This window comes from Vidua chalybeata, chromosome 15, assembly GCF_026979565.1.
Source record: "Vidua chalybeata isolate OUT-0048 chromosome 15, bVidCha1 merged haplotype, whole genome shotgun sequence".
Classification (NCBI taxonomy): Eukaryota; Metazoa; Chordata; class Aves; order Passeriformes; family Viduidae; genus Vidua; species Vidua chalybeata.
The window spans coordinates 3,232,038-3,252,478 of record NC_071544.1 but is presented as its reverse complement, the minus strand read 5'-3'; the positions used below and the strand labels follow the sequence as shown (position 1 = coordinate 3,252,478).

At 52.9% G+C, this 20,441-nt stretch overlaps 1 protein-coding gene across 3 annotated transcripts in view; it reads left to right on the top strand.

The window, feature by feature from the left end:
- Nucleotides 1-3,102: 3,102 nt before the first annotated feature.
- PSD2 (pleckstrin and Sec7 domain containing 2) overlaps nt 3,103-20,441 on the top strand; it is a 73,250-nt gene continuing 55,911 nt past the window's right edge. For 2 of the 3 annotated variants that reach the window (XM_053956809.1, XM_053956808.1), the window contains exon 1: nt 3,103-3,204. The gene's annotated coding sequence lies outside the window, so the exon portion shown is untranslated. The remainder of the gene's footprint in view (nt 3,205-20,441) is intronic. The other variant, XM_053956807.1, reaches the window with a different exon arrangement.

The following is a 20,441-nucleotide window of genomic DNA, read 5'->3' as shown; positions in this document are numbered from 1 at the left end:
CCTTGGCCGCGGTGCCAGGGGGTGCGTGACACATGGCACTGGGAGCTCTGCAGTTGGCCCCGAGCGTGCCCCAGATGGTTTGATGCCAGGGTGTTTGCACACAGCTCTGCCATTTAATGGGGAGAGAAGGCAGAGCTGATCCCAGCTGAAGCCACACACCAAAATGCTGACAGACTGTTTGTCGAGACACAAACATTGGCAAATGGCCCCGCTTGCCATGTACTGGGAGTCACGGCAGCGAGGGAGACAGCCCGAGAGCAGGGATGTCTCTGGCAGGGACTGGGAGCCCTCAAAGTGCAGCTCAGAGCGTGTTTCTGGGAAGAAGGAAGCCACTTCCAGGGGAGATTTGAAGCACCATTCTCCAAGTGGGCAGAGCTGGGATGTCCAGCTTCTACAGGGGGTGACGGGGACAGCAGGGTATGATTGTTGTGCAGCACAGTTTGGGGGTGGAGCATCCTACCTGCCCAGCCAGAGCAGCATCTCTTTGGTCCTCTGGCTGGTGTTCAGGGGTGTTCATCCAGACAAAGCCAGACCATCAGCACTTTGGATGCGTTAGTGTCCAATCCCAGCAGGAATGGAGCACGCAGGGTGCTGCTGGGGCTGCCTGTGATCTGTGGATTTTGGTAGGGCCAACACCTGCCATTCACTCTTCCCCTCTGGATCCCATCCTCCAAGAAAGGAGCTGTGGGGAAGAGAACATCAGCCAGGGCTGGGCAGCCTGGAGCAGACCAGGGGCCAGCGTTGTGCCCAGTGGGTGGCTCAGGTCTGCTCACCTCAGGGACGGGCTGGCACCTGCCCACACCGGTGCCAGGAATTTGCAGCAGTGCTGTGAAGGGAAGAGCTGCCTTCAAACAGCACCTCCCAGCTCCAGCACAGCCCCTGGGGAAGCTGGGTTTGGATCCTGGCAAAGCCAGGCCCCCTTACCTGAGTGTCAGCCCAGAAAGTGCCACTCTCAGGCCACTGGGTGGCAAGGGGTGGCTGAAGGCGGCGAGCTGGAAGGCTTGAGAGCTTCCCATCGAGCCAAGGAAAGCAGGAGCTGCTCCTGTGCTGATCTAGCAGCTTCACTTTGCCAGCAGGAGCCTTCTGTCTCTCAGATGGTCCGCCTGACTGGAAGCACCTTTGGAACCTAAGTGCTAACCCAGCTGGGCCTCAGTTCAAGGTGATCCACTTCTCTGGACAAAGACCCTGTGTGTCCAGAAGCTCTGCCCTGCCAAATGCTGAACTGCCCAGGGCAGCAGGGAGAGGGGCTCCCAGAGAAAGGAGAGCATGGCCCATGTGGGTGGGGGCACAGAAGGGTAATGAGGGGGGAGGAGCTGCCAGCTGGGAAGGATTACAAACAAAACAAGGTTTTTTGTCATCTACCAGGACACCAGATTGATGTTAAAGGAGTCCATAGTTTTAAATTACCAATAATATCACATCAAAAATACCAACATTTGGGGTGAAGGTTCAACAAACTATGGAAGGACTCCTGTGTTTTGGTGACAGACAGGGGTCCATCCCTCCACCAGCCACCACCACCTGCCCAGCTCCAGGCTGAAACCAGCCCAGACTGTGGCACCCACTGTCCCCCAACCAGTAACAGCACCAAGGAGTGCTTGGGGAACCCAGTGGGGATGTAAAGGCCTGGGAGAGCCTGCTGAGCTGTCTCCTTGGAGCAGCCACCTCCCAGTTTGCTTTGTCAGTGCAGCCCAGGACTTTAAACTTGATGTTTGCACCTGCATCAAAGGTGCTCAGCCAGGGAATGCCAAAGGATGCAGAGCAGCACGGTCAGTCTGTTTTGTTTTGTGCTTCCTTCTGCTCTCTCCTGGGGCCTCCTTCGTGCTGCCAGCATCGCAATATGGGATGTTTTTAAAATCCTAAATAGCATGATAGGAAGGGTGGACACCTAAAAAGCAAAGAAAGGTTTTAACTTGTGTGAGTTACTGTGAAAAACATTAAAGAGAACTTGCACAGAGGTGGAGAAAAGCCTATTGAGGGGCAGCTACTCTGCAAAACCACAGCATGTGTCAGACAGGGACACCCCACTGCCCCAGTCCAGGCTCTGGCACAGTTTTCCACCTAACTTGCACTGGGGAAATATCCTGAAATTTGTCTCCTATATCAACTCTGTCTGTTTTTTTCCCTGGCTTTCAGACCCCTCATGAATTCCTTGCCATATCAAAAGAGAGGAGACAAAAGGGGCCAAGTGAGTATTTCTCAACGCAACACGAATGCCCCAGGCAGGGCAGCCCCGCACTGCCCAGCTCCCGGTGCACCCATCCGTGCCCTCAGTGCCCCCCTGCCCTCCCCTCTGCCCCCTCAGCCTCCCCTCCTGCAGGTGTCAGCTCCTGCCAAAGAGCCTCCACGGCCTCAGGAAGGGGAACGGGCTGCTAACAGAAATCCCTCCCTTCGGAGTGATCTCCCTGAGCTGAAACCTCCGGAGACCTCTCTCCAGATTACCATCATCCTGCTGACGCTCAGCTCTCCCTCCTCCTGGCCCTGACCCTTTTGTCCCCCCTGCAGAGGTTTCCCTGAGAGGCGTGGGGCTTTCTCTCTCACGGTGCCTTGCCGCAGCCTTTTGTGCCATCTCCCCCATCATGCTCCCCTCATCCAGAGGTTCTCCTGCAGATGTGCTGTGCCGGGCTCAGCGCTGGCACCGCCGCATCCCGTGGGATCCCGTCTCTTAGCAACGCGAGGGAACATGCTGAGCGCACGTCTGGTCCATCGGCCCATGGAGGCTCCGTGCACAGGGCAGAGGGCGGCTGCTGCTGGAGGGAATGCAGCTCCCCTGCGCACACCACCTCCTTCTCCTCCGACCCTGGGAGGAGCCGGAGGTTCAGGAGGTTGAGCACTGTCCAGGGTCACCTCAACCGGGTACCGCAGGCCTGCTCTGCGGCCCATGACAGAGCTCCCCAGAGCCCCTCCCCGCACCAGCGAGCTGCAGAACTCCCACACCGCTCCTGTGCTCCAGCACCGCTCCCCCGCCGCTCCCAAGGCCCTCAAGGCGCTCCGAGCGCCCCGGGGCCGCCGCGGGGCCGCGCCGCCAGGGGGCAGCACGGGCCCGGCCGCGCTCTCTGCCGCCCCCCCGCGGGCGCGGCGGGCGCTGCAGCGCGGCGGGCGCGGCGCCGCTCCCGGGGGCTCCGGAGCCGCTTCCCATGGCCGCGGGCCGGGGCCGCGTCCCGGGGGCCGCCCGCGGGGGCGGGCACGGCCAGGAGGTACGGGGTGAGTGAGCGAGCCCAGCCCTCCCGTCCGGAGCAGCCTCGCGGCCTCGGGGGGAGCGGCGGCGTCGGGAGGGCGGTTCAGCTCCCGGCTTCCGTGTCGGGGGGATGGATGGATGGAGGTGCTGCCGGGGTTATGGCACAGCGGCGGCGGAGAGATGGGGGAGATACCCGGGCTGTGTTGTCCCTCGTTCCGGAGGGATGGGGATGTGTTATCCCCATCCCCTGGGATTGTGTTATCCCCCGTGCTGGAGGGACTGAGGTGCCTCCAGGCCGTGTTATCCTCATGCCGGAGGCATAGAGGTGTCCCTGGATTGTGTTATCCCCGCGTTCGAGGGATGGGGGTGTACCCGGAATTCTCTTATCCCGCTGCTGGAGGGATGGGGGTGTCCCCGGGCTGTGTTATCCCCGTCCTGGAGGGATGGGGGTGTCCCCGGGCTGTGTTATACCCGTGTTCGAGGCATGGGGGTGTCCCCGGGCTGTGTTATCCCCGTCCTGGAGGGATGGGGGTGTCCCCGGGCTGTGTTATCCCCGTGTTCGAGGCATGGGGGTGTCCCTGGGCTGTGTTATCCCCGTGTTCCAGGGATAGGAGTGTTCCCTGGCTTGTGTCCCCCACATGCTGTAGGGTTACGGGTGCCCCCCGTGCTATCCGCTGTGTTATCCTCTGTGCCAGGGGCGATGGAGGTGCCCTCGGGCTGTGTTATCCCCGCGACGGAGAGCAGGGGTTGCTCCCGGGGCTGAGCTATCCTCGGAGGGATGGGGGTGTTCCCGGGCTGTGTTATCCTTATGGCCTGTACCAAAGGGAAGGTGGTGCCCCGGAGCTGTGTTACCCCCGGGCAGGAGGGATGGGGGTGCTCCTGGGGCTGTGTTACCCCCGGGCAGGAGGGATGGGGGTGCTCCTGGAGCCCAAGTCCTCCCCGCCGAGCCAGGAGGAAAGTGCTGTCCAGGGATTCATCCCTAAATTGACAATTTTGGTGTAAGTCACTGGCAAAGAGTATTTCTTTCTGGAAAAGTAGAAATGTAAATGAAGTTTTCAGTTGATGTGGACTACATTGGTTCTAGGTAACCATAAAAATTAAATTAAATAAAAAAGGAAGTGGTGAGTTTTTAGGGTACCCCGTGTACCGTGTGTTACCCCCGGGCAGGAGGGATGGGGTGACCCCGAGCTGTGTTACCCCCGGGCAGGAGGGATGAGGATGCTCCTGGGGCCGTGCCATCCCCTGGATCAGCAGCAGGGTGCAGGACAGGCTGCTCAAGGTGCTGCAAGCCCAGAGCGACCACCTGTGGGAACACCATCCTCTTACAAGTGCTGCTGGGGGCAGTGACAGGAGCTGAGCTGGAAGGCGGCTGTTCTTCCCTGAGAGCTTCCAGGATGGAGTACTGCAGGATTAAGTTTGTGCTCAAGTGGTCTCAGTTATCTCAAAGCTGCAATTCTTCTCAGGCTGTTCAGGGAAGGACTTGGTGCAGGGGTTTTGGAGGATTTGAGGCCTGACAGAGAGTTTGCTGCAAGGGTTTTTCTGCACTCAGGTTCCTGGCCAGCTGCTCCCTTGTCCAGTGTGTCTCCAGCTTTCCCCTGTGAGGGAGCAGGCTCAGCTGGGTGTCAGAAACACCCTTTCAAGCAGGGGTGTGTAAGACATGAGCCAGAGGAGCAGCCTCCCTGGCATGCCCGTTCCTTTGCTCAGATATGTGCTGGCTGTAGCTCCCTGGTGCAGAGGGAAGGCTGAGAAACAGAAACAGAAAGTTGTGATGGGGACAACCCCACTGAAGCTGACTTGCAGGTCATCTTGGTCTGAGGGACAGCAATTGCCCTGGGAAGGTGTCAGGCCTTTCTAGGCAGTAAAATGAGCAGTGTCTTGGCAGGTTTGCAGGCACGGGATGCTGTGTCTGTGGGATGGGAAGCTCTGGCTGTGAGGAGCAGCCTTGTGGTGCTATGAGGTGTCCTCAGCCTCAAGTCCACTGTCAGTCCCTGTGGGTGGTTTTGAGGAGAGTGGAGCCCACCTGCTGCCACCTTTGCAGATATACCTTGGGGGAGATAGAGGGCAGGCTGTGAATTAGAATGTTTGACAAACGAGGTTGCTTCTCTGAAATACTTTTTTAATTAAAGAAAAATGTTGGTCACATCAGAATTAAGTTCTTCTCTGTGGGTTTGAGGTGATTCCTCAGTCAAAATGCCTTTGCATGGGATGAAAGACAATCTGAGTTTAAAAATCATTGTCCCACATTGAGCACTTTTGGTTCTTTCTTCCTGGCAGCAGTTGGCAGCAGTGTGGCAGGAAAATGGTTACTGGATTAAGTGTGAGGGAGGTGGTGGTTCTGGGATGCTTCCTGGGCTGGCTGAGGGGGTGAGTGGCTGTGAACAGCCAGGCTGTGCCCTTGCAGAGAGCTCAAAGCCAGCTGTGCCTGCATCCTGCTGCTGAAAAACTGAATTTCACTGCTGGGAGCCCAAAGGCATCATCCTGTCCCCATCCCTGACCCCAGAGAGGGGACCCAGGCAGCCCTGGGCTGGAGGTTGTGGTCTCTCCTGTGTTTGTCCCTGTGTTTTCTGTCACCCCTGGGCTTCATCCAGCACCAGCACTCTGTGTCCCTCACTGGTGTCCCTGGGGAAGGACCGTGACATCTGCTCCAGCACAGGGCAAGGCATCCTCCTGCTTCTCTGCTGCCTGAACCTGCTCTGCCCGATCCCTCCTTCTACCCCCAAAGCCTTTTCTTCTCTGAAAGCCACTGTACCAGCCCTGGCAAAGACTAGAGGGACCTTTCTTCACCTCTCAGCTCTGTTCCAGGCTGGTGTGCAGACCCCCCCCTCCCAGCTCAGAGTGAGGGGCTGAGCTCCTCAGCTGTGTGCAGGGCAGGCAAAAGGTCATTGTGGGTGAGATTAAAAGGGGTCTGACATGGGGACACTGGCAAAATGATCTCTCTGGCTTTTCTTAGGGTGGGCACAGCCATCAGGTTAGTCCAGAAACACTCACCTCAACTGAGGGGGATGCTGTGGGTCACTCCTCACCTCAAGGCTGCCTCACACTGCTTTTGGCAAGTCTGAGTTTACCACACCTGGCAGGGACACCTTCCTCTGGAGGGGAGAGGTTTAAAGCTTTCTGGAAAGGGACCTGGATTGTTTCCTACTGCCTCCTTTGAGAGCAGGAACAAGGAGCAGGGCTTTGAATGGTGTCCTGAGACCTGATGCTCTGAGTTTCCGTTCCAGCACAGGGTCCTAAGCCAAGAAAACTGCCTGTCCTGCCAAGGCTGGAGGAAAACTGGCCCAGGAGCAGCAGCGTGGTGTGAACTCCCCTCTGCAAGGAGCACTGAGGCTCCTTTGATGAGCTCGCTATCTGCAGCACTCACATTCTTGTTTCCTTCCAGAACACCCAGCCTGCCTGGCCTAGCTGCAGCCTGATGCTCTGGAGCTTGTGAAGATGCTAATACAAGCTCAGTGATGAACCTTAATCTCTTCTTAACCATGTCCTTTCTGAACTGTGCTCTGCTAGGGAGCTGTCAGCCTGGCTGGGGGAAGGCGCTGGGGGCCAAGGAGTCCAGCAGAGGTGGGTGGGCTGGAGCCAGGGGAGGGATGGCCTTGGAGCAGGGAGCATGAAACATGTTTTGGCATGTCAGTGGTCTGGCACATGGGGAATCTCCTTCTGTTTTGTTTTTTTGGTGATCATTTCTTGCAAAACCCCGTGTTTAGCAAATCAGGTAGAAGGGATCAGCTGTTGGTTTGGGCACACATCCCACAGGCTCCTGGGGCTGGGATACTGCTCTGGGTAGGACAGGCAGCCTGACTGGCAGCAGCAAGTCTAGAAGTCATCTCAGAGACACTGAGAGCTGCTCTGCTTTGGTTGGGACTGCACATCCCAGCTGTTTGCCTGGGCACACCACACATCTGCACTGGGCTGTCTCCATCAGGTGAGACGTGTGCGTGGCCAAGCCGCCTGCTCTGCATTTGCTCCTCCTGCTGCAGTGACCAGATGTCCTACTCTTCAGAGATGGTGTCCTACTTTCAAGTAGGTTATTCTATTTTTGCCTGGCCCTGTCCTTTTTGTGACTTTGCCTTCCTACGTGCCCCGTGCACGGCTTTCCCCTGGCAGAGGCAGAAGTTGTGCAGGTTGTGGTCCCAAGCAGCACGAGCCATTTCTCTTTGCTGTGTTGCCTTGCACAGTCCCCAGCCTTGCACCCAGGCATGAGCTCAGGCAGCCAGCCTCCTTGAAGATCATCAGATGCTGAAGGTGCTCAGGGGGAAGGGTCTGAGTGCCTGGCAGTCATGGGAAGGTGTTTGTTCTTGTTTGCACATCTTAGCTTCAAGCAGCAGCACTCCCAGGATCTGGAATGGAGGTTTGGGCAGAGAAGGAAAGGACTGAGCTCATTCTCAGGTTGGGAGTGAGCTGGGAAATGGGAATGGAGCCTTGTAACTGCAAACAGGCAGGTTTCAGTCTGGGTACTGAGAGCTCACAAGCCTTTCTTGGAAAACACCTTGGGCTGCCAGTCCCTGCTAGCCCTGATCTCTGACTCTGGCTCTCCCCAACCTCTTCTTCACTCACCCTTTGACTTCAGTTTGAAAACTGCAGCTTCTTGTTCAAGCCAGCCATGCCACGCTGAGGTCAGCATGTTGGAGGCCCCTCAGCTGGCCCAGGTGGACTCCAGGTGTCCTGCCATGGCTGGGAGGCCGTGGAAAAGGGCAGGGGAGCTGGAGTGCCCCGTTGGCCAGGCTGTGATGTAGCGGGGCCGGCAGGGAGCACGCAGGGTGGAAGCTGAAGGCTGACGAGCTTTGGGCCAGTGCTGCAGTTTATTTATGGCCTGCTTAGCAATCTCAGGCAGGCAGTGTGGGTTAAGGCATCTCCTGTCCTGGATTGACAGTACAGATCCAATTAGCCATGAAAGCCTCTAATTATTTGTCCTGAATTGCTCCGGTGGTAACCAAGGCTCTGCTATCTCCTCCTTTTGTCTGTGTCCCAGCTGGAAATGCCCCAGTGTCCCTGCATCTAGAGCAGCAAGTGTGATGTGCGAGCAGAGTCAGCACAATCTAATCAAGGGAGACAGGCCCCGTGAGTTAATGAGGGGATGGACCCGCTTCGTTTGCTTTGGAGAGTTCTCTGAGCCCCATCCTGAGACACAAAGGGCTGAGGTTGTGTGTGGCAAAGATGAGGCTCACAGGATGAGCTGCTGTGAGACAGGGGCTGTGGGCCACAGGGAGGGAAGGGGTGGCTGTCAGACAGGGCTTGACAGCAGAGTCCCTGTGTCTCACAGGAGAGAAACAGCTCCCATAGGAGGAAAGGCTGAGAGAAGTGGGATTGTTCAGCCTGGAAAAGAGAAGGCTCCAGCGTGACCTTGCTGTGGCCTTTCAGTACCTGCAGTGCTACAAGAGAGCTGGAGAGGGACTTTGAGCAAGGGCCTGGAGTGGCAGGACAAGGAAGAATGGCTCCAAACTGACAGAGTAGGTTCAAATTAGATATTAGGAAGAAATTCTTCCCTGTGAGGGTGCTGAGGCCCTGGCAAGAGTGCCCAGAGAAGCTGTGGCTGCCCCATCCCTGGCAGTGTCCACGCCAGGCTGGACAGGGCTTGGAGCAGCCTGGGATAGTGGAAGGTGTCCCTGCCCATGGAATGGGGTGGAAGAAGATGACCTTTAAGGTCCCTTCCAACCCAAACCCTTCTGTGATTCCTCGATTCTGGTTCTGCAGCTTGGCCAGCTGAGGTTGGCAGCTGGAAGCAGCAGCTGCAGGGAGCCCGGGCACGAGGTGGGGTTACCCAGGCAAGGCCCAAGGACTTCTCTTTTCCAGACACTCGTGCTAAGTTACAGCTGTGCATTCTCAGCTGCAGAACTATTTTAAGGGGAACAAAGCTTTTCAGGCCACTTACTGCATCCTTCTGCTTCTTCTGGGTTCTTGTTGTGCAGAAGAGGGGCCTTGGCTGTCTGTGAGAGAAAATGTGTCATGAACGTTCTTAGTAACCTTAACTCTGACCAGACATGACAGCAAATAGCTCTCAGACGAGGCAGGGCAGCCAGCCTTGGCTTGAAAGCAACATTTTGCACAAATAATATTCAGGTCCTGTATGAGGGGCCAGCTGAGCGCTTCCACCATTGTTTCCAGGTCACAGGGTCCCCCAAAAATGGGTTTTACATCATTGTCTTGAGATGCTGCCTGAAGGCAAGCCATGGCTTTGCTCACCAAGTGCACATTTTCTGTGTGTGTGGATGGATGAGCAGCAGACCTGCCGGCAACATGGCTCTGCCCCTGTGCAGAGAGGAGGGGAGAAGCAGCAAGGATGCCCACCTGGGGGAAGCTGGGAGCTGTTGCTGGCTTGTTTTGGTGCAAAACAGGCTGCTGAGCATCAAATGTGTCTCTCTGACCTGTCTGACCTCCCTCCAAGGGACCTTCAGACAGGACCTGTCCCTACCAGTGCTGGCCCTAGGAGTCAGCTGACATCCTTCAAGCCTCTTGGTGTCCTTCCCATGCAGTCCAGAGCCTGCCAGGATCAATCCAGAGAGCTTCCTCCATACAAATGGGGACAAGGGGGGCAGGCTGTGAATGTACAAAAACTGTTTCTTTCCTGCCCACTTGGAAAGGGGAGCTATGGAATTTTAAGCAGCAAAGACAAAACTCTGCTGAAGAGGCCTCTTCTGTGCTTGCCTGTTGAAATCTCTGATCACAGTGGAGAGGGGTCCAGGGACATGCCAGGCTTGCCCTTATTAATGGCTCTGCTGTTGTCTGGTCCTGTTTGTTGGTCTTTGCTCTGGGAGACGGTTTGCCAAAGCAACAACTATTTTCCCTGGAGCAGCTTCCAGGGGAGCTGTCCCCGTGGTGGGGGCTGTCCCTCTGTGTGGCCAGGCTGCTCAATGCCAGTGCTCAGACCTGGCCTACAGGGCTGAGCCAGAGTGTTCTGGGAATCTCCTTTATGGCCACAAAACCTGAACTTGCAGGTGCAGAAGGGACAGGTGAGAGGAGACGGAGGATCTTTGTTCCACCTGGGACTTTTCCCTTCTGGATTTTAAGGGTGTTCAGCCTCGCAGCTCAGGACTCCAAGTGGGGGCACCAGCTTCTCCCACCTTGGTCTCTGCTCTCTCCAGCAGCACCAGTTTGGCTGGGCTGGGGATGCAGGGACAGCCTGACTGGTGCTTTTCATGCATCACTTTCACCATCCAGCAAAGCAGCTGCTCTGCCCTGCACACCTCCTGTTTCCCACCCCGAGCTCACAGCATTGGACCCTCTTACCTGTGTTTTTCTCCTTGAACCACTTAGTTTTAAAATAGAGCAATTATCTTCCTTCAGAAAGGAGCTTACCTGCTCCAATCTAGGGCAGCCTGAGAGTGCAGCAGCCTGCACAGCTCTCCCTGGGAGCACGGCTGCTCCCAGGGCTGGAGCCCCTCTGCCATGGAGCCAGGCTGGGAGAGCTGGGGGTGCTCCCCTGGAGAGGAGAAGTTCCAGGGAGAGCTCAGAGCCCCTTGCAGGGCCTAAAGGGGCTCCAGGAGAGCTGGAGAGGGACTGGGGACAAGGGATGGAGAGACAGGACACAGGAATGGCTCCCACTGCAGATCAGTGTTAGATGGGATTTTGGGAAGGGATTCTTCCCTGTGAGGGTGGGCAGGCCCTGGCACAGGGTGCCCAGAGCAGCTGTGGCTGCCCCTGGATCCCTGGAAGTGTCCCAGGCCGGGTGTCCCTGCCCATGGCAGGGCTTGGGCTGGCTGATCTTTAAGGTCCCTCCAACATAAACTCTTCTGTAATTCTGTGACTCCTGTCTGTGACTTAGGATGGTGGTTGGATCCTTGGTTTGGGGTCTGAGGCATTACTGGGCTGAGCAGTTTGAGCCCTTGGTCCCAGTCTTTTCTCTGTAACCACTCATGTGCCAGAGGGATGCAGGCTTGGCTCTTGGGAGCCAGGCCAGGACATTCTGCCAGGGTTCTCAGCCCTCCCTCCACGGCCAAGCCCTGAGGGATCTCTGGATGGCAAAATCTGTTCCTGAGTCTGTGTGATAAGAAAATACAAACTTTCAGACTTCTACCTACACATCTATCAACAAGTGACAGATCTGCAGGGGGCTGGCAGGAACTTTCAGAGGTGGCCTAGTCCATGTTCATGCCTGAAGATGGGATAATTTCTTTTGTAGGCCACTGCCAGCAGAGGTTTCTCCAACCTGCTCCTAAAATGCCTGCCCGTGACCCCTGTCTGTTTGACAGGATGGAGTATTGGCTGTGATTCAGAGTATGTAATTGCTTCTGTGTTTAAATGCTCAAAAAATGAGGGGGCTTTGTAGAAGCTTGTTGCAGTGAAGGTTCAGTGATGGAGCAGATTCTGCCAGGCTCAGCTGCCACACTCTCCGTGGTAGGAAGGGTTTACATCCTCACATGTGTAGATCACCTAATCTCCTCTGTCTTGGGATCCCTCTGCTGTCTCACAAGTCTACACCCAGCTGTTGTTTAATTAAAAAATAAGCAGACAGGTATTCACCGGGAAAATTAAGCTGTTTTGTTCTTTATGTGTCCTTGATGCTCTCCTGGCATCTTATCTGGGGACAACAGCTCTAAGCCTCGAATTTGCATTTATTTTTATCGTGCCAAGCCAACTGTTTTAATGGAGAACAAACCCATGGAGCAGTGAATGTGCCATGCCACGCAGACTGGCTGTGCTGTCAGAGAGGAATGGTGCCTTGTCTCCCCTTTGCCCTGCCCCACGGGCTGTGAGGTTCCGGGGATGTGGCTGCAGCTCATGTTCACTGCCATGTCATGGGTGACTGCTGAGGGCATTTGGCTCCTTCAGCCTGGAGCAGAAGAGGCTGAGGGGAGACCTCAAGGCAGCCTCCAGTTTCCTTGTGAGGGGAAGCAGAGGGGCAGCACCAAGGACAGAACCCAAGGGAACGGCTGGAGCTGCACTGGGGGGGGGTCAGGTTGGATATTAGGAAAAGGTTCTTCCCCCAGAGGAGATCAGGCACTGACCAGGCTCCCCAGGGAATGGTCACAGCCCCAAGGCTGCCAGAGCTCCAGGAATGTTTGGACAACGCTCCCAGGCACAGGGTGGGATTGTTGGGGTGCCTGTGCAGAGCCAGGAGCTGGACTGGATGATGCTTGTGGGTCCCTTCCGAGTCAGCATATTCTGTGATTGCAGGGCACAGCTTCGTGTAGCTGTGCTGGGCCAGCCTCAACACCAAACACAGGCCATGTTGTGCTGTGAGATATGGTCAGGAGGGTCAGGAGAACCAGAGAAAGACCTGTGTAGGGCACCCAAGGTCACATGGAAAGGCAACATGAGTACTGATTATTTCCAGTGCAGTAGAGGAGAGCCAGCTGACCAGAAGGAAGCTAAAGGGTGGGAGTAAACCCTTTGTAGCACAAGGTGTTTGTCCACGGACACAGAGTACATGACTTGTCCCTTGGCTGAGCTTTGTGTCCTTTCAGTGAAGCTGGAGCTACAACTCACACCCTAGGAGCTGGGGACCTACAGATGTGAGCTCTCAGTATATTTGTCAGGGCTTGACAAACCCAGAGATGCCCAAGAGGGGAGCAGATTGGAGATGTCTCCACATTCCCTGAGTCAGGAAAGCTTCTCCATCTGGTGGCTTTAGGGGAGACAAAGAAAAAGAGTTAAAAGGCTGATTTTCAAAGGTTGGAGGAGTTGAATCTCCTCGATTAAGGCACTGTAAAACACTGTGATCATCCAGCTCACCCTAAGTGTTTGTCTTGAGCCCAGCCCAGGAGCTCTTCTGAGTGGGGACCTGAGGCTGCTGGGTACATGAAGCCCAAGCTCCCATGGACACCCTCTCAGTGGATCAGCTGGGGCAGAGTTTAGAGGTGGTCCAGCTGAAGAAGGGTTTCCTCCAGGGACAGACAAACCAGGACAGGACTTGTTTCCTTTGAACTTTTCCTGCAGGAGGGCCAAGCTTTTACCCCAGAGCACAGATCCCCCAAACACCCTCAGCTTTGTACTCTGAATTACTCCATCCCTCCAGAGCAAATGCAGTGGAGCAGATCCAGCCATGGCTCTGCTAATGCCTGGAGGCACATCAGTGTCACTTTTCCTTGGCTTCTCCCACCTACAGCACCTCTGACCAGGGCAGTGCTCATGGCTTGAGCTCCACTGCACTCCTACAGCAACACTGAGCAGTTTTCATACTGGAAATTGGGATTTGCAGAGATGAAATGAGTTGATGAAGGAAGTCAGAGCTGTGGGGAGGGAGAGAAAAAGAACCCAGGAAAGCTGTTAATCTGCCATTTTAATTTGCTGCATTGTACCCTGAGAACTTCATCGTTGCTGAGCTACCACCCAGGTGCTTATCCAATGGGAGCTGCTGGAGATTTGCAAGTAGAAGAGCTTTAAACAAGAGACGACGTGGATTAAGCCTGACACCCCATCGGATCCTCCTTCTCTGGGTCCCTGATCTTCCAAGAGGCACCTTTCCCACTTTGCATATAATGTGAACTATTGTATAAATATTTAGTCATTCTGTTGGGAACATTAATTATAAATGGAGACACAGCTTTTGAAAGCTGCCTGTAGGTCTGGGCACCCAATTTCCATTAATTTTAATGAGAAGCAGACATCCAAATCCCATTCGGTGGCTTTGAGCATCTCAGGCAGGAAGCTGCATGTGACACCCCCCGCCTCCATTCTCCCCACTCTGCAACATAAGAGTGAGATTTGCAAATACCTTACAAATCCTGCAGATGCCTGAGTTGCCCTTGTGCCATGCCATTGTTGTCTGCTGAGGACGGTTGGGTGGTAGCTTCAGAAGTATTTCTAATAAGTTCATTTAATCCATCCTATTAGCTCTTTTCCTTTGCACCCCCCTCAGCACTTTGAAACAGCGATGCCTGAATGAGCCCCCAGCCTGCGTGGTTTTTTGACAGAGAAGCTTTGATGCCTGCAAATGACAGCTGTGCAGAGCAGGTCTGAAATGAATGATTGAATTATCTGACTGATTAAAAATGTGCTGTGGCTTGGAAGATCTGACAGCAAGTATTCACTTAGGCAGCTCACATGAAAGAGAGCACACATGCACGTAGGGTGTGTGTTTGTGTGTGCATTGGGAAAAACAGCCATGGGAGATGGGAGAGACACACAGAGCAGCAGCTTCTTAAGCTCAGCATCCTTTCCAAAGCTCCAAATCTGCTGTGAGATGCTCAGCAAAGCTAAAACTCAGCGTGGTTGTGGAGATAATGATTATTTAGACAGACGTCAGCAGCGGTTCAGGAAATGGAAATTGAGCTAAAAAGTAGTGCAGGCTGGGGAACTACTTAACTGCATCTCAGTCCCTCCTGGCCTGTGGCTGAGGAGGGATGAACTCTGGGAACACGGTTCCATCCTCGCTGCTGCAGACACGTGCCATGGTGAGGAGCAGCCCCAGGAGCACCAGCTTCCTGGGAACTTATCCTGTGCTCCAGAAGCTGGAAAAAAACTTGTGCCCTGGTGAGGTTAGCTATAAATGGCTGGAAGGATGGAGAAAGCAAGCTTGGTTATGGCTGTGCCCTTGATGCCATCAGTGATGGCAACAGCAGATGTGCCCATGCAGCCTTTCCAGACCTACCTCAGCTTCCTTCCCAGTCCCCATGTAGAAAACTCTCCCTTGGTGGTGCCTCAGAGAAATTCAGCTCAGCAGAAGAAAAATATCTGGAAGTGAAATGAATGAAAACAAGATTAAGTGTTTTTTTTTTGCTAATGAAATATATTTTGTTGGCTTGACAAGTTCACAGGTTCCTGCTGAAATTCCATACAGGGGGAAAAAAAAGTCATGTCATAAAAGTTGCAGTTGTAGTTCTTCATTGTGAATGGTCTTCTGATAGTTTGCTGAAATTGATTTTTTCATAAATTTTCAAACTCTTTTTCATCTCCCTACTTACAGAAGATCACTATCCCGCCCTGACCCCCAGCTCAAAAGAGGTGAAACACTGGGCTGTAACTAATTGCTTTATCTGAAATAGTTTTGGTTTGTTCTCTCAGCCCAGCCACTGAATAATTTGCTTTTTGCCCCTTCCAGTGCCATTAGTGCTGTTGGGTGTCTGTAACAGCTTCAGTCTCACCCTTGGTGCTCCTGCCCCAGTTCCAGTGGTCATTTCCACAAGACCAAATGCTGCAATAGTCCTAAGGGCACACAGAGCTAATGGCAGCTCATTGGCATCTGTGTCATCTCTCCATCAACATCCCAAAATGTCCCTCTTATTGAACCCATTCTGGCAACTCGGGAACACTCAGAGCAAAGAAGGTGCTGGGATTCTGCTTATGTAAAACCTCATCATTGCTAATTTTCCCCCTGCAGCCCAGGTGTGGGAGCCCCAGGGCCCCTGTGTTTCTGTCCCACATTTCTCCCAGCCAGGACCTGACTGCTGAGCTTAAATGGAGATCAGATCATTTGAATTCCCTTTTCCATCATCTGAAAATATCTGTTTATCAACTTTTTTTTTTTTTTATAGACAATAGAGAAGTTATTGACACTCCATCCCTGGAGTGTTCAAGGCCAGGTTGGACAGGGCTCTGAGCAATCTGGTCAAGTGGAAGGTATCCCTGCCCATAGCAGGGAGTGGAACAAGAAAAGCTTTAAGATCTCTACCAACCCAAACCATCCCATGTTTCTATGAATGTCATCAAAATCAGGTTTATAACTTCAAAAATTGTTTCTAATCCCCCTTTCCCTAACCCAAGCCTTTCAAAAACCAGAGCCTCTAGGTGACTCAGACAATGAGCCTTAAAGGTGAGGGTAGATGGGCCAGCACCTCCAGAGTCAGTGCTCCCCAGTGCCTTGGCCTGAGTTTTCTGCTGCCCTTGGTCACTGTACCTCATCCTACAGGCTGAGCAGCCCTTGCTCTCACCCACAGCTGAAGCATCCTCACTTTCTCTGTCTTGGATTGTCTCTGGTAACAGCAAATTTTCCTTCCTTTGCTCTCTGTCCCTTCACATCAGTGCTCCAGAACCTGCTCACAGCCAGCAAAATTAGTCCTCACACCCTCTAAAATCCCTCTCCTGCTCTCTTGGAGATGCTTCAGGGGCTAGAAGGCCACAATGAGGTCACCCCAAAACCTCCTCTTCTCCAGGCTGAACAAACCCAACCCTCTCAGCCTTTCCTCATAGCAGAGCTGCTCCATCCTTTTGATCCTCTTGGTGCCTTCTCTGGACTTGCTCCAACAGCTCCACATCCTTCCTGTGCTGGGACCCCAGAGCTGGAGGCAGAACACGTCCCAGTATTCCACCAAGGGCTGCTCTTCCACTCAGGCTGGGGCAGATCAGCCCCGGCACAGATGGATCCCTGCAGACTGGCGGATCGAACCGGGGGGATGGACAAACAGCTTCCCTAAACAGCTTCATAACAGAGTGAGAGAAAATCCATGTTCCCAGAACAGCTTTGCAGCCTCAGGGATAGATGCTGAAGGACTCGTGCTGCTGCCAATGCGCAGCCCCAAGTTTCTAAAAATGACAGATGATAATTTTCTGTCACTGGAAGTATTGCAGTGAATTTGGTGTGATTCTGGATCAGGCCTCAGTTGGACAGATAAAGGTGAATTGATTACTGAACTCAGAATTAATGGTTACTTAAATGCCCTAATTGCATTTGCTCTGAGCAGAATGTGATCCTAAATGGATAATATGTATGCAAGGCACTTGAAAGTGGTCAATTTTCCTAAGTTGGGAAAAATTGCAAACAAGAAATGATTGGAGGAAAAAAAAATGAGAAAAAATAATGGGTGTTCTAAATGAGGGTTGTTTAAGAAAACTTTGATAGATGCTGTCTCCTCCACAGCATGCACACAGTTCTGCAGTCATTGAAGATATTCTTAGCTAAGAATCTATCATTGTTAAGGAAGAGAAAATCAGAAATAATAACAGCAATAAAAACCCAAACAGGAAAATAAGGGATTTGGTAACAAAAGCAATGAATTAACTGTTACATAATGCAGAGACCTGGAAGGCTAATCTGGAAGAGCAGTCAATGAAAATTATGTTTCGTGGCATTAAAGACTATTAGGGAGTGTGCATGTGTGTGTGTTTATATGCATGTATGTCAGAAAGAAAATAAATGCTGCATGGTTTTAGATTAAGCTGGCAAAGACTCTGCTCTGATACTGAAAAAAAAAAAGGTGTCCAGTCAAAGATTCCTAGCTCTAGAGAAAAGCAGCCTGATGGGTCCATATCCTACTGAGGGGATGGAAAGATGTTTGCTCCAGCAGTAACCAGGCAGCACATTAAATGACAACTGGTAAATGGAAATGTTTCTGCATGTCTAGGACTAGAAAAACTACCTGGAATGGTTTCATGTATGTCACTACCTGGCTGTTGGGGAAGGGGGTGCCCAGAGAAGCTGTGGCTGCCCCATCCCTGGAAGTGCCCAAGGCCAGGTTGGACACTCGGAGCAGCCTGGGCTACTGGAAGCTGTCCCATGGCAGGGAGTGGAACTGGATGGGCTTTAAGCTCCTTCCTAACCCAGTCCATCCTATGATTCTATTGTTAGGCCAACAAAATTGTTGGTCAACAAATAGCCAACAAAACAGGCCAACAAATAGCATTTTTTTAGGTGAGATGATGGATGGCAGAGAGGGAGGGACTCCTAGCACTGGGGTATAATAAAAGATGGAAGAGATGCTGCAGACCCCTTGCAGTCAGAAGAACACCAGACTCCCTGTGGGACCTCCGAGAACCTGCTCACTCTCATCAGTTGCTGAGGATACAGTTTTCATACACTAAATGTTACTGAAATTAGGACAAGTCAGATGCTGTGAGTGGTCAGGTCTGCTTGGGGAGCTGATTTTGTGTCAGCAATGGGCTCTCAGGAAGACAAGTGCAAATTCATACACTCAGAAAGGGGCAGAGGAACGATGGTGTTTTGGAGGACAGTGACTCATTTGAAAGTTCCCATGAAAGAAGATGGAGAGTGAGCAGAGTGCTCATCCAGCACCATCAATCTTACCTTCTGCCAAAACCTGAAATGCCAGGAATGATGACTGTCATATTCCAGGCTGGGATTTCCCAGGCAGAAGTGCCTGCACTGGGCAGGGAATCAAAATCCTCCATGGCACATGGAGATTTCTTTAGTGTGGGCAAGAGAGGTGACTAATCCCTGCACAGGAGATTAGTGCACACTGTCCTTGGGACTTCCAGAGGGCTCTGGTGCCTGTGCTGGCCAGGCTGGTACTCAACTCTGACTCCTGGCCCAGCAGCCAGAACGTTATTGAGGAGCTCAGAGGATAACTGTGGTGTAGAAAACCAGACCCCTATGGAGCCCTAAACAAGTTTCACTTGAATGTATATCCAGGAGGAGGTTACAAGAGAAGCTGGTCACAGGCTGGGGGGAAGAAAAGCTCCCAGGGGAACATTCTGGAAGTCACTGGGCTTTTCTGTGTAGGAAGAGCCAGTGATGGCAGGGTGGCCCCAGACACAGTATGCAGGTGCAGCTCCTGGGACTGGAGTTGTTTCACCTGTGAGTTAGTTTGCTGTTGGACAGTTTGTCTCAGGGTGAGGTGTTTGGTGCAGCTCTGCCTTCTGCCTTCACCTGTGACAGCCCAGCTGGATGCAGAAATTCCAGGTGTGGACTTTCTGGCCACACCTTACCTCCAAGGACAGATATCACCCAGGACAAAGAACTGATCTCAAGTGTAAGAGAAATGCAGACAAAGGCTCCCAAGGACTGGCCTTATTCTTCAGAGGGGCTGTTATCCCCCTCCCCATCCCCCTGTCCACACCACCTTCATGCAGCAAGGCCCTCATACAGATTTCTCCTAATTATGGCTTCCAGCAAAGTGGCTTGTACTGAAAATTAGTGAATCCCAGCTGGAAAATCCAAGGGATTTCCTGAGAAAAACAGCTGTGTGAGGACATGGAAGCATGCTCATTCCTGGGTACAAAAGAACACTCGTAATGGTTTCGTAATAAAAACCGAGCAGGCTGAGCAGCACCCAGAAGTGTCCTTGTGTGCCACAGCAAGCACCAAGAGCAGGGCATGGCTGGAAAACTCTTTGTAATGGGGATTCAGCACTTCAAAAGCAAAGGCATTAAGCTGCAGTTAAGGCACTCTTTAAATGGTGAGCGAAGTCAATAAAGCCTGTGGGGCTGCAGGGTAGGTGGTCCTGTCTTCTCCACTCAGAGCAAAGGGGGAGCAGAGTCTGTGGAGCTGCCAGCCTTGGAGCTCGGGTTTGGTGGATCCCATGGGGCTAGAGGAGCATGAACCCTCTCAGGACCACATGCTCCTATCTTTTTTCCAGGGCTCCCCCTCTGCCCTCAGCCTCGCTGGAGCATTCCCATGGTCTGGATGTGTTGGCAGTGTTTACTTGTGGTGCCTGCAGTTCCCTGCTGCCCGGCAGGCTCACAGGGGGGTGCTTTGGCTTGTCTGGGGGCTGGAGGGGTGGCTGCACTGATGCTGGGGTGGAGGGAAGGTGTCTCTTCCTCAGAGAACTCGTGTCACAGGTAGTGAAAACTCCAGACAGTTCAGCAGCACACACACAATCGCTGTAGTTTAGGAGTTTTCTTAATTGGAAGAAAATATTATGACATATTGGAGGCACCTGACAGAGATGTACCAGGAGAAATCTCTGTAGCCTGTTGCTGCTAGGAATGCCCAATCAATGACAGGGACAGGCTCACTAGCCTGCCAGAGGGAGGAGAGGAGGTTTCTCCCGAATCCAGCTGTTGATATGCTCATTCCCAGGAACAGAATGATTGATAACACAGTTATTTGGAACCCACTAGTGGATATATTCTTAGAAACTAGAACCTCGTTTTCTCATGCTGCAAAATGTCATTTCTTAGGACTGACTGAGCAGAAATTGGATTTTGTTCCTTGCCTTCAGAACTGAACAGCACAACAGACTGATAAATATTGATTGTGCTTTTATATTTTAATTTTTTTTTTTTTTGTTAAAGCACCCTAGCCTGATAATTGTTTGATTACAAATACATTAGAGTTGATCAGAAAGAGCAGCAGGACAGACTTTTATGATGGTGTTAATCGAATCTCTTTGATGAAGGGACCCTGTGGGAGGTTAAAAGCCCCACACCTGGATTTGCCCAGCTTCTTGACTGTGGCCACAAGGTGCATTTTGTGTCTCTCCAGCACAGTAACCTTCACTCCCGCTTGCATTTGTTGGAAAAGTCCCGAGTATAGCTGCAGGGTGCTCATTACATGGTTCATTACCAATCCTATCCCTGGCAAACAACCCCGGTGTGTGCTGGGGGTATCCCTGCCGGAAGGATCTCTGGCCGTGTTCTGCTGAGCTGCTCCAGGACATTATTTCACCTGCTGGCTGTGCTGCAGTGTTGGGATGAATGGCTGTACGTTGTAATG